The sequence below is a fragment of the Carassius carassius genome, chromosome 12 (genome assembly GCF_963082965.1).
Source record: "Carassius carassius chromosome 12, fCarCar2.1, whole genome shotgun sequence".
Taxonomy (NCBI): Eukaryota; Metazoa; Chordata; class Actinopteri; order Cypriniformes; family Cyprinidae; genus Carassius; species Carassius carassius.
In genome coordinates, this window is record NC_081766.1 from 21,383,265 (window position 1) to 21,396,120 (window position 12,856).

Genomic DNA, 12,856 nt, shown 5'->3' on the forward strand with positions numbered 1-12,856 from the left:
GATTAGACGCGACCTTAGGAACATAATTAGGCCTAGGTCGCAACAACACTTTCACAGAGCCTGGTGCAAACTCCATGCACGAGGGTGAGACAGAGAGAGCCTGTAAATCCCCAACTCTCTTGAGGGAGGATAAAGCCATGAGAAGAAGTGTCTTCAGAGTCAGGAGCTTATCCGATACAGTTTCCAGGGGCTCAAACGGATGCCCTGACAAACCCAGTAACACAATGGATAAATCCCATGAAGGAACTCGCACAGGGCGGAAAGGTCTCAACCGTCGCGCACCCTGTATAAAGCGAGAAACCAGTGGATGACGACCCACTGAAACACCACCTATATGCTCATGGTGAGCTGAGATAGCTGCCACATAAACCTTCAGGGTGGCTGGTGTCAATCCCTCCGAAAAACGGTCTTGAAGAAACTCCAGTACTGAAGCCACAGGGCAGTAAACTGGATCCACATCATGAGTTTCACACCACGTCATAAACAGTTTCCACTTGAAAGCATATAAGCGTCTCGTAGAAACTGCTCTAGAGTTCAGTATAGTCTCGGTAGTTTCAGCAGAAAGACCGGGACATATCAACTCACTCCGCTCAGAGGCCACGCCCACAGGTTCCACAGATCTGGCCTCGGATGCCAGATCCGTCCCTGTGCTTGCGATAATAAATACCGTCTGAGGGGAATCTCCACCGGAGAGCCCGCTAACAGATTGATGAGATCCGCAAACCATGGCTGTGTGTGCCATCGCGGAGCCACCAGCAACAGCTGTCCCACTCTGTCCCGCCGTATTCTGCATAATACTGCTGGGACCATCGGAGGAAACGCATACAAACTGGTCCTGGGCCAGCTGTGAGCTAGCGCATCCAGACCCAGGGGTGATGGAGGGCATAGGGAGAACCATAGCGGGCAATGCGTAGTCGTGCTCGACGCGAATAAATCCACTTTCGCTTCCCCGAAAATATGCCATAGGTGATTCACCGTTTGGGGGTGTAATCTCCATTCCCCTTGTTCCAGAGCCTGCCTGGATAATAAATCCGCTCCGAAGTTCAGTCGTCCGGGGATGTGAACAGCCCGGATCGACCGAAATCTGTCGTGAGACCAAAGAAGAATCCGCCTCGCCAGTCTGCACAGAGGGCGAGAATTTAATCCTCCCTGATGGTTCAGATAAGCCACGACCGCAGTGTTGTCCGTTCTGAGAAGCACATGACGGCCGGTCAGTAGACTCGAAAAATACTGGAGAGCCAGAAAAACCGCCAGTAATTCCAATTTGTTTATGTGCCAGCTGCGTTGTGCCGCTGTCCACACTCCGTGGGCTGGGCGCCCCTGACAAACAGCTCCCCACCCGGTCAAAGACGCATCTGTCGTGACAGTTTCTCGGGAAGCACAAATTCCCAGCCGAACCCCGGTAAGGAGAAATTCGGCTGATGTCCATTGTTTTAACGACATCACACACCTCCGCGTCACCGAGATCGTTCGATGCGGAGAACAACGGGGTGAAATATTCTGTCGTTTCGTCCACCACTGAAACGGGCGCATGTAAAGCAAACCCAGATGAATCACGGGAAGCGCCGCCGCCATTAGACCTAGTAGTCTGAGGCACAGTCTCACTGTCACTGTGTGACCCGCCCTGAAGTGCTGAACGCATGACGTAATCGACTGAGCGCGCGGGACAGAAAGCTTTGCTGTCATCGCGCGAGAGTCCAATTCTATTCCCAGAAAGGTAATCCGTTGAGAGGGGATTAATACACTTTTCTGGAAGTTTGTGCGTAAACCCAGGCTGTGTAAATGATTCAGCACAATATCTCGATGAGAGTGTGCTTGAGTCTGAGATTGCGCTAACACCAGCCAGTCGTCCAGATAGTTTAACACACGGACGCCCCGGAGCCGCAACGGGGCCAGAGCTGCGTCCATGCATTTTGAGAATGTATGGGGAGCTAGCGCTAAGCCAAAGGGAAGAACGCGGTACTGATACGCTTTGCCCTCCAAAGCGAATCTGAGGAACTTCCGGTGTCTCTAGATGATCTGAATATGAAAATAAGCATCCTTCAGATCAATCGTGACAAACCAGTCGTTTGGTTGAATCTGAGACAAAATAGATTTTACCATCAACATCTTGAATTTGCTCGACCTGAGTGCAAGATTTAGACGGCGTAAATCCAGAATGGGTCGTAATCCGCCGTCCTTTTTTGGTACCACAAAATAACGGCTGTAAAACCCTGACTCCATCTGAGAGGGGTGTACTTCTTCTATAGCCCCTTTGCTCAGTAGAGCTAACATTTCCTGTCTCAGCACCGCCATGTCCATCAGTTTCATCACCGTGGAGAGAATTCCGCTGAAAGGGGACGGGCCTTTCCGAAACTGAATGGTGTATCCGTGACAAATTGTGCGTAACACCCATTGAGAAATGCCGGGCAAGCGTTCCCACGTGGCCCGAAACAATATTAGCGGTTGCAACATGTTCGTTTCCTGCAACGCTGTTGCACACATAGAAATGTCCGGGCACGAAAGACTCACGGTGTTCGTGCACAGGGGAAGTATATGCATAGCAGGCGTTGTATCTCGTTGTACGTAATCCTGAAACGTGTCCACGGCAGGAATTAGGCCAACAGATTGAGCATCGGGCTCTGCCGCTAGCGAAACAGCTGCGGCTGTGCGAGCCGTCATGACGGGCCGTTCGATGACGACCCTTTGAAGCGCTCCTCGAGCTCTGAAAACTGGATCGTGCATAGTGTCTGAGGAAGCGATTGGTGTTACAGTTCGCTCCAATGCTGTTCGAGGCGCTGTTTGCGGCGAAACAGTCAGGGTTTGAGCGTGGGGACTGCAATGAGAGTGTTGGATGCGCGAAAGCGGTCCAACAGCGCTCTCTAGCGGAGGGCACAGTCCCTGGCAGGCAGCGAAAAAATCAGGAGCTGCTGTTAGGTGCCCGAGAACGAGAGGCATTGGCCGTCGAACTCAGGTTCAACCTTTTTCGCTGGCGTTGTTGAGCCGGTGGAACAACCCTAGGGCCCCAGTCCTTGCGAGGGGGCGCCATAGGTGAAGGCTCTTCCCGAGAGGGCACTCGCTGGCGGTGAGAGGAGGTTGAGCGAGAACGCGCGGGCGCCTGATGGCGTTCAACCTCTCTGGGTCTGCGGGGAATCAGCTGGCGGAAAGCGGCTGATTGCTGTTTCGCTGCTCTGAACTTCTCCACCACTGAAGTGACCGCCTCTCCAAATAAACCGTCCTTAGACACAGGGGCATCCATGAGGAAAGATTTATCCTTTTCCTTTATATCGGTGAGATTAAGCCAGAGGTGGCGCTCAACCGTAATTAATCCAGCCATGGAACGGCCCACTGCTCGAGCAGTATGTTTGGTAGCACGAAGCGCCAAATCAGTTGCTCGCCGTAGTTCCTTGACCGCCTCAGGTGTAATGCCGTCCCCCTCGTCCAATCCTTTTAACAGCTCCGCTTGGTAGGCCTGAAGGACCGCCATAGAATGAAGCGAAGCAGCCGCTTGGCCAGCGGCCATATAGGATTTTCCCACTAAACTAGACGTGACTCGACACGCCTTCGAGGGGAGGAGGGGGCGGGACTTCCACGCCGCGGCCGAATTAGGCGCAAGATGTTCGGCGAGAGTCTCTTCCACCGGCGGTATCGCTGTATAGCCATGACTCGCCATGCCCGAAATGGTGGCGAAATCCACGGCCGCAGCGTTCGTGATGCGCGCCGCAAATGGCTGTTTCCAGGACCTCGAAACCTCCTGGTGGAGGTCCGGGAAAAAGGGTAAAGGCCTCCGGGGCTGCGCAGGTGTCCGACTAGGAAACGGTGTTAGGAAACGGTCGTCCAGTTTCGAAGAAGGTTGGGCCTCGGCCTTCTCAACCTCCCATTCCAGCCCCAATGTACCCACTGCACGGGAAACCACATCCAACAGCTCACTGTAGGAGGGGGAAACACGCCTCTCCTGTCCACTAGGAGGGAGAGGGCTCGTGTCGGCCGCGAAGTCCTCGGACCCCGAGGCCGCAGTGGAAAGAACGTCGTCATCATGGCGGTCACAACCGAAGGAGATGGCACTACATGCCCCCGGTGTGGGCCGTAAATCCTCACAGGAAAAGACGACAGGTTCAAAAGCTTTCCTGTGTATTAGGGTATGGGAGAGCGTGCGATGTGGAGAGTAATTTTCCATCGCTGAACTGTCCTCGAACTCCATGTCACACGTGTCACCCCAAGCTATCACCTCGTGCGGTGCCTCGGCAGTCGCAGAAGTGGTGTGGCGGGGGCTAGACACGGCAACATCGGAGAACACATCTACCCTAGAGCGAAGCACCCTGAGTCGCAGGCCATCGCAATGGGGGCATGAAGAAAGGCCGCTAAGCGCCTCCTGTACGTGGTGTAAGCCTAGGCAAACTACGCACCTGTCATGAGTGTCCCCCTGAACGATGTACCTGGTACATGGGTCCTTGCACTTCTTGAAACTCATCGCGTCCGCAGAGAGGAGTATACTGCTCGTAGACGATTGCTGAGAACGCGAGACAATAGGGCACAGAAGATTCGCTTCGTACTGAAGGAATGAAATCTGAGGTAAATGGCGCGCGGCACCAGGTATATATATGCCTACGCATGCTGGGCGGTCCCACGCGCTATTTGGCCAATAGGATTGGCGGGATGGTATAGGGCTTCAGACATTCGTCACACCGAAGGTGTTCCCATACGTGGTGACGTCACCGCAGCATCGAAGTGACCTATGAAAGGGAACACCAGGTATTTCTCAGTTCTGTTCCGTTGCGCCCACCTCAGTACCACAGAACGCAGCTCCATGCCTTACTCCGGCATCTGCATCCGCTTCAAGCACCACGGTTTCTACACCACAAGACATCCGAACAACGTTTGGCTCCACCGCAACGCTCAGAGCTGAGGTACTCTGGTGTCTGCGTACTGTAACAAAGCACCAGTCCTATAACGCTAACGATGCTATCAGGGACATTTTTCGAACCATGTTTCCCGACTCAGAAATCGCTCGTACAATTGCGTGCGGTAAAGACAAAACTGCATACATTGCCAGATTTGGACTGGCTCCTTACATAACCAAACTCCTCGTTGCAGATGTTAACAAGGAAATGATTGTTTTAATGTTTGACGAGAGCCTTAATGAAACGTCCAAAAATAAGCAATTGGACTTGCATGTCCGATATTGGGGACAAGATCACGTCCAGTCAAGATACTTAGGTTCACAATTCATGGGACATGGGACAGCTCAGGATTTGCTTCACCATTTCAAAGTAAGTACCAACCCATCACTAATCATTTTTATGCATTCTAGCTAGCAGTAATTATTCTTTTTTTATATGTAGTGTGTATGTATATATTAGACACATTCATATTTGTAATATTTTTGAAAGAAGTTTCTTATGCTCATCAAGGCTGCATTTATTTGATCAATAATACAAAAAAAAAAAAAAAAATTATTAAATATGTATAGCCCAAGTAATTTATTCCTGTAATGGTAAAACTGAATTTTCAGCATCATTACTCCAGTCTTCAGGATCACATTCAGAAATCATTTTAATTTGCTGATTTATTATTAATGATGGAAACTTTTGTGCTGCAATATATTTTATAACCTGTGATACTTTCAGGAGTCTGATTAATACAAAGTTATAAAGGAAGAATGTTTATTTAAAATAAAGCTTTTGACTGACACCATCAGAAAAGGCATAACTTTTCAGATTTTGATAAAAGATTACCAAGGCAAACAATTTTTTTTCTGTGTATTAACTTGTTAAAATTGTTCACCACAAGATTAGTAATATGCGCTAACAAAGTAAATAGGGTCAATTTTGATTTCATGCCGACTTTGAAATAGAAAACCATTGTTTTAAAATGTAATAATATTTGGTAATATTACTGTTTTTTTTTTCTATTTTTGATCAAATAAATGCAGCCTTGGAATATTGGCATACCAATATGCCAAACTTTGATCTCATTATTTTATTTAACTTTTGTTTGTTTGTAGGAATGTGCACAGCAGCTTGACTTGCAAAAGCTTCTATCTGTTTCTATGGATGGTCCAAATGTAAATTGGACGTTTTTAGAACTGCTGCAACAAGAGCATCGTGAGCAGTTTGGTGGCACACAGCTAATTGTGGTGGGGAGCTGTGGCCTTCACACCCTACATAACGCCTGCAAACATGGTTTCTCCTTTTGGAAGCTAGAGAAGGTTCTGAGGGCCTTGCACATACTCTTCCACAATGCGCCAGCTAGGAGGGAGGATTTCACTGCTCTGACCAAATGCACAAAATTTCCACTTCCGTTCTGTGGACACAGGTGGCTCGAAAATCTACCAGTCGTGGAGAGAGCTTTGGAATTCTGGCCATCAGTGACCATGTACATGGATGCAGTCAGGAAAAAGAAGCTACCAAATCCGGGAACAGCATCGTATGCCACTCTTGAAGTTGCTGAAAAAGACCCTCTTATTCTGGCGAAGCTACATTTCTACATGGCTATCACAAGGACCTTCAGTCCTTTTCTTACCTTCTATCAAACGGATGTACCAGTGATTCCGTTCCTTGCCAAAGACTTGGCTGAGCTGATGAAGGTAATTCTATTACTGCACTCTACTCTGATAATGCTAATAATTAATCTGATCATTTTAATTGTAATCTTATGGAAGTTTGCATATTTTGCGGACAATGGTATTAAGCAAACAAAAAGAAAAATACTTGTTACAATAGTATACTACAATAGTCTTTTTATGTTGAATTTCAATTAATTAAATTGAAATAAATTAAATGAAATATTTGGGTAACATTCTTTGTGTGTCTTTTGGCAGAGTATGCTGAGGCGTTTTGTGAAGAAAGAGGTACTCAAGGATATCGGTTCACTGCAGCTGGTCAGGCTGGATGTCAGTGACAAACAGAGCTGGGTCAACCTAAAGGAAGTAAACATGGGATTGGGTGCAGAATCACTCCTTAAGGTACTCTTTCACCTATAAAATTTTAATTTTGATGGATTCAGCTGAAAGCTTGATTTTTATAATAGGTAATAATAGGTTATAATAGGCTGTTTACATCCTCCCACCAGGAACTACAGAAACAGAAAAAGATAGGTGAACTCACAGTCCTGGAGTTTAGGAAAGACTGTGTCAAGGTGATGTGTACCATCACCCAGAAAGTACAGGAAAAGAGCCCATTAAAGTATCCTGTAGTGAGGCAGGTGGCCTGTTTGGACCCCAGCATGATGATGTCTGACCCTGACTGGTGCAAGAGCAATATGACAAAACTGGTGCAAAGGTTTTTGCAAGCCCAACAGTTGTCAGGAGGTGTCTCTGCTGGTAGGAAAGATTAGTTTAGTTCTATCAGAGTGTATTAAATCAAGTTATGAAATATGCTTTTAAATGTAAAAAATGACTTGTGTAAATATTATGTATTAATTTATATGCATACATTTTTATAATTAAATTAATATTATTTTGTTGTTTTCTTCAGGTGATGTTATAATCCAGCAATTCAATGATTTTTTATCTGTTGAAAATGAGAGCTTATTCTCATACAAACCAACAGAAACCAGGCTAGACATATTCCTGCATGGAGTTCTTGGGCAGTGCGATGAGTTATGGAGCTTTTGCAAGAAACTGCTTTTCCTGTCCCATGGGCAGGCAACAGTGGAGAGAGGATTCTCCATTAATAAAGAAGTGGAGACCTGCAATATGCAGGAGGAGACAATGGTCAGTCATCGACTAATATGTGATTATGTCAGCATCTGTGGGGGGCTCCTCAATGTCCCTATCTCAAAGGAATTACTGGCCTCTGCTGCATCTGCTAGATCAAGATACAGAATGCACCTTGATCAGCAGAAAAAAATCCAAATCACTGATGTCCAGGCACAGAAGCGCAAAGCTTTGGAAGACGACATCGAGGACCTGAAAAAAAAAGAAGAGAATTCTGGTCCAGGTATCTTCGAGCCTGCAGAAGGATGCTGACCAGCTTGCAGAAGAAGCTGAGGGAAAAGCTGGCACCTTGATGGCACAGCTCATTACAAAATCCAACACACTGAGGAAGCGATATAAAGAAAAAACAAATGAATTACAGCAAATTGAGACAGAGTTGGATACAAAGGGCAAAGAACTGAGATCTATACAGTAAAAACCCAATGTTCAGATTATTGGCATGCAGTGTACATGCCTCATGTTACTGCTGTGCAGTTTGTTTGAAATCTTTGTAGGCTGTCGATGTTCTGCCTAATGTTTAGTCAGTCTTTGCACTATGTTTTGCAATTTATTGTTCTTTCACGCCTTCAATATGTCAATAAACAATGTGTGTTAAGGATCGTAATTGGTGGTATTGTTTGCCGTTTGCAAATTTGTTGATATGAAATTGGTCTTAAATTAAATTCTGCATGGTATTAAAAAGGTCTTAAAAAGTCTTAAATCTAACTTTCAGAAACCTGCAGATACCCTGCATTAGCCAGCACTTTTAAATTTGCCAAGATGTCAGGCGCTCTGGCTCCCGGTAAACATTTGACTATGGTGGCTGGTGTCTCTATATTCACGTTCCGTACAATAGAATCACCAATAACTAGAGCACTTTCATCAGGTTTCTCAGTGGGTGCATCACTGAGTGGGGAGAACATGTTTAATGTTGTGATCGGAACAGAAGAGCGGTGTTTTGACCCACGACTACGCTGCCTCACCGTCACCCAGTTGCCCTGCTGCAGGGGCTCTGTTTCCGGAACCGAACAATGTACAGGAATCCCTGAGCTAGACGCATCCAAAGCCGTATCTAGAGCCCTAACATTCTTACTATCCTCAATTAAAGTTTGGATGCGTGTCTCTAATTCTGAAATCTTCTCTGTCAGCCTAACTATTTCCCTGCATTTATCACATTTGAATCCCTAATCAGCGACAGAGATGGATAAACTGTACATGTGGCAAGAGCAAGAGGTGCAAATAACAATGACAGGAGGAGCCATTACTCACCGTGCTTGATGAAAATTCTTACTGCAGTTGTTTGATGAACTTGTGAAAAACTATCTGTATACCGCTGTTTTCACTGTCATAAAAACGGGCTGATGACTGATGTAACTGCATTATAATTTTTTTTTGTTAGCCTACCCAGTTGAAGCCACTAGATGCAGCGCTGCTGCGATGAGGGACATCTTCTATCACCATTAGACTCGCGTCTCACACAAGAGAGCTGCATGTTTAGAAAGCCACGTAAGATTAACCTTGAGACTTTATCCCACTGCCTCTCGTGTTTTTAAATGAAAAATGTACTCTGTGTGATTGGCTTTCACCCCTTTGAATTAAACTATGCATGCATATATGATGCTGTTTTGTTTATAGTTGTTTAAGCAACTTAATTATAATTGGTTTATAAACATTATTTGAAATATTATTCACTTCACAGTCATGTATTCTAATGCTTTGAATAAACGTACATTAGTAATAGTTTGCTTGATGCACCCTCTTGTGGAGAGAAACCAAAAACTTTTCTTCACCCTAACTGAAATTATGCATTTTCATTTTGAATATAATTAGAATTTTGAAAATATATAAGTACAAAATTCGAATTTAGTTTTTCAGCCATTTTGACAGCCCTATCTAGTAATTGGGAATCCCAGTCTTCAGCCTGTGCAGAGAGTGCCCTAAGCAACAGCCTGCCCTTGATGGTAATAGGAGCAATGATACCTGTTCACTGTTGACAGTACACCTCGCCGGGTAAATGGCTTCTTGTCATCAACAGCCTGGAAGGTAAAGGTATCTGATGCTATGTTCCAGGACACTCCTAGGCTAAGCTGCACTGGAGTATCCTCTAAGAAGAGGCCAACATCTTTGATGTCCACAGCATGGTCTTCTGGGTGGAATGACTCAATCACTGAAAGATGATTAGAAATTATCTTATGTAGCCTAAGATTCGCTACTGCAAGCATATCTTGAGTTTGTTTGAGGACTTGAATTGCTGCTGCTTCAGAAACGACTTCCAAGCATCATCGACATAGAAGTCACGTTCAACAAACTCTCACTTCACTGCTGAAATTCTTTTCTTCCTCTTTGGCTGCTCTGTGCAAACCATATTAGCAACAGCGGGGGAAGGACTATTGCCAAACACATGAACACGCATTCTGTATTCCACTATTTCTTTACCTGGGTCTTTGTCTTGATACCACAAAAAGCGCAGGTAACCTCTATGATCTTTTCTGATTAAAAAGCAGTGAAACATATGCTGAATGTCAGTGGTTATAGCCACAGGCTCCTTATGAAATCTCAACAACACTCCCAGGAGGCTGTTAATGAGATCTGGCCCCTTAAGTAGGATATCATTCAAAGACACTCCATCATAAGGTGCGCTGCATGTTTATTAGCAAACATGTTCTACATAAACTAAAAAAAAGTGTGCTTTCATCTTAGGACATTTGTCCAAGGTGTGACTGTTAGGTATTTAAGCAGGGATAGTACTGACTAACACAAATTAAGAGTCCAGATGATGTCACTCACCAGTGAATGATGAAGTTACTGTGTGTGTAAAGAGACGGGTATGAAGAGGTGGAAGAACAATGAAGGTGTGTCAGTCAATTCTTTCTTTTTGTTTTTGTTTGTTTTGGGACTATGATTACCACCATGTTTTATCATAAAAAAAAAGAAAAGAAAAAAAAGAAATCTTGAACGAAAACCATAATCATGCTTGGGCTAGACTGAACCATGGGACACCTGTGCTGCATGTCGTGGGCCAGAATGAGGCTGAGGCAAAATGCAGGTAAGTGACCTCTCTCTGGGTGGCTGTTAGCTGACACACATACACACCCTTGCATCCCTACATCTGGGTTAGGACTGCCTCCCATGGTATTTTGCATCATGTATGGAAAGTTGATCAGTGTTACGACAATAAACCAAAATAAAACCCCTGGACGGCTGTAAGAGCAATATATTTTTAAATTGTTATATCATAGGTAGCTTGTGTCATAACAGCGATGAAGTGAAGAAAGACGGTTGTAAGCATACATCCTATTATTTGGGAGCCTTTTTCTAGGTACTTGAAATGGTAAAGGAGCCACCTAGCCATTACATTCATCTTGATAGAACTCTTTGTCCATTAAGTGAAGAAACCTTTCATCATCCACTGACAGTGCAAGCTTATGATTTCTGGATGTATGAATGAAAAGTGATTGCCCTAACTTCTCATTTGCACGTGCTGCTAGAGCATTCGTGTCATTCAATGTAAGATGGTCTTGAAACTGAATTTTAATATCATAGTACTCTTGTACATGAAGCTGATTCTCACAAGGGAGGAAAAAGCTGGGGCGTCTATTTTCTGCATGAAAAGGTTGATGAGCACCTTCAAGACAAACATCTCCAATGACAACCAACTCAAGATCTAACTTTTGAGCAAATGGAGCATTGTGCGGTCCATTAATCTGTTGGTGGACTTGTAGACCCTAATGAGGTCCCTGCCAAGGAGGAGGAGTATGTCACTGTTCTTTGCCACATGATCAATTGAGGAGCACCACATAAAACATACTGAATGTTCCTTAAGAAATTGTTTGCGATCTTCAAGGTTGTTCTCTCTGAGGCCTCTACATTTTTTGGATAAGGATGAGGCTTACCATGGATGAGACTGTATCGACAAGGATCAACAGATCTTATCCTGGCAGTTGCAACTCTTCTCAACTTCCGTTTTATGAACAGTTATAGAAGCTTGCCTGTATCTATCTGGTCTGTCTCTCTTTCGTTAAGGTACTGCAGAAGAAATGGTGGATTTGTTCTTGCTTTAGCTTGGGAACGAATGAAATTAGCAAACACAGAGAATGGTGGAAATGGCAAAATATGCTCTTTCTTGTAATTGGAGCCAAAAGATAACCATTTATCTTGGATATTGTAAGGAAGTTTCCCAAAGATAGGGCTCACTCCATGAGCGGTGTCAATATAGGACAACCCAGGAAGATAGCCATCCAGCTTAGCTGCGTCTAGCTCTGGAAGCAAGTCTCCAAGATCACGCAGCCTATATGGCTTTTTATTTGCAATTGTAGGCAAACTTTACAATTTGAAGAAGAGAGCTCTTTCAATTTTGCAGAGCCATACATTTTAACACTACCTCATGGGACTATTTACCACCAAGTGCCTGTTTTCTATTGACTTATAAGGACTATTGTATGTAAAATGAGCAATATCACCATTGTGAATGTATGCTTGATGCAGAAATACTGAAACTAAAAATACTGTAAATTGAGCATTACTGTGACTAAGCAATTTGATGTCAGGATGACATCTTTATTTGTGGGGGGTAGAGTGTGGTATACTGAATAATTCCTATATGTACTGTATATATTTATTGTGGTGTGTTGCATAATTATCACTATCCATTTTCTTATTTATTTCTCTTACTTAAATATGTTTCTCCTTTTAAGGTATTATTTACAGATTTATATTTGACTTCTATTATTATTATAATTACTGTGTTAATCTAAATACATGTTACAACTATTATAGGGTTTATCTGAGTTATCACTTCAGATTTATGTTATATCGTCATAGCTGGAGATGGTTGTGTGTGATTGGTTGAACAAAAATGTGCGTGCCATTGCATGTATTTGCATGAATTTGCATGAATGAAATTGTGATTTGTGGTTACAGTAACAGCATCTAATTCAAAACTATGCATTTGTGATCATTTGTACTCATTACTGTTGAAAAGTGTGAGACTATGCACTTCAAGATTCAAGATTTCAAGATTCAAGATTTTTATTTGTCACATTCATGGTTATATGGAGACCATATGACCAGCAGTGAAATGTAAGTCAGGTCCGCTCCATGGACAGTGCAATTATTAAAGAATACAAACACAAGAAAATTACACAAAAAAATTGATATGGGAAAAGTAAGATAAACAAAAAA

General features: G+C 44.1%; 1 long non-coding RNA gene and 1 pseudogene across 1 annotated transcript; one reads left to right on the forward strand and one right to left on the reverse strand.

Moving 5' to 3' along the window:
• Positions 1 to 576: 576 nt before the first annotated feature.
• On the reverse strand, positions 577 to 2,283 carry LOC132154349 (uncharacterized; annotated as a pseudogene).
• Positions 2,284 to 6,413: 4,130 nt separating this feature from the next.
• On the forward strand, positions 6,414 to 8,294 carry LOC132154241 (uncharacterized). Its single transcript, XR_009437119.1, has 3 exons — positions 6,414 to 6,565; positions 6,828 to 6,943; positions 7,455 to 8,294. It is a non-coding gene; the product is annotated as an uncharacterized LOC132154241 (long non-coding RNA).
• Positions 8,295 to 12,856: the final 4,562 nt, after the last annotated feature.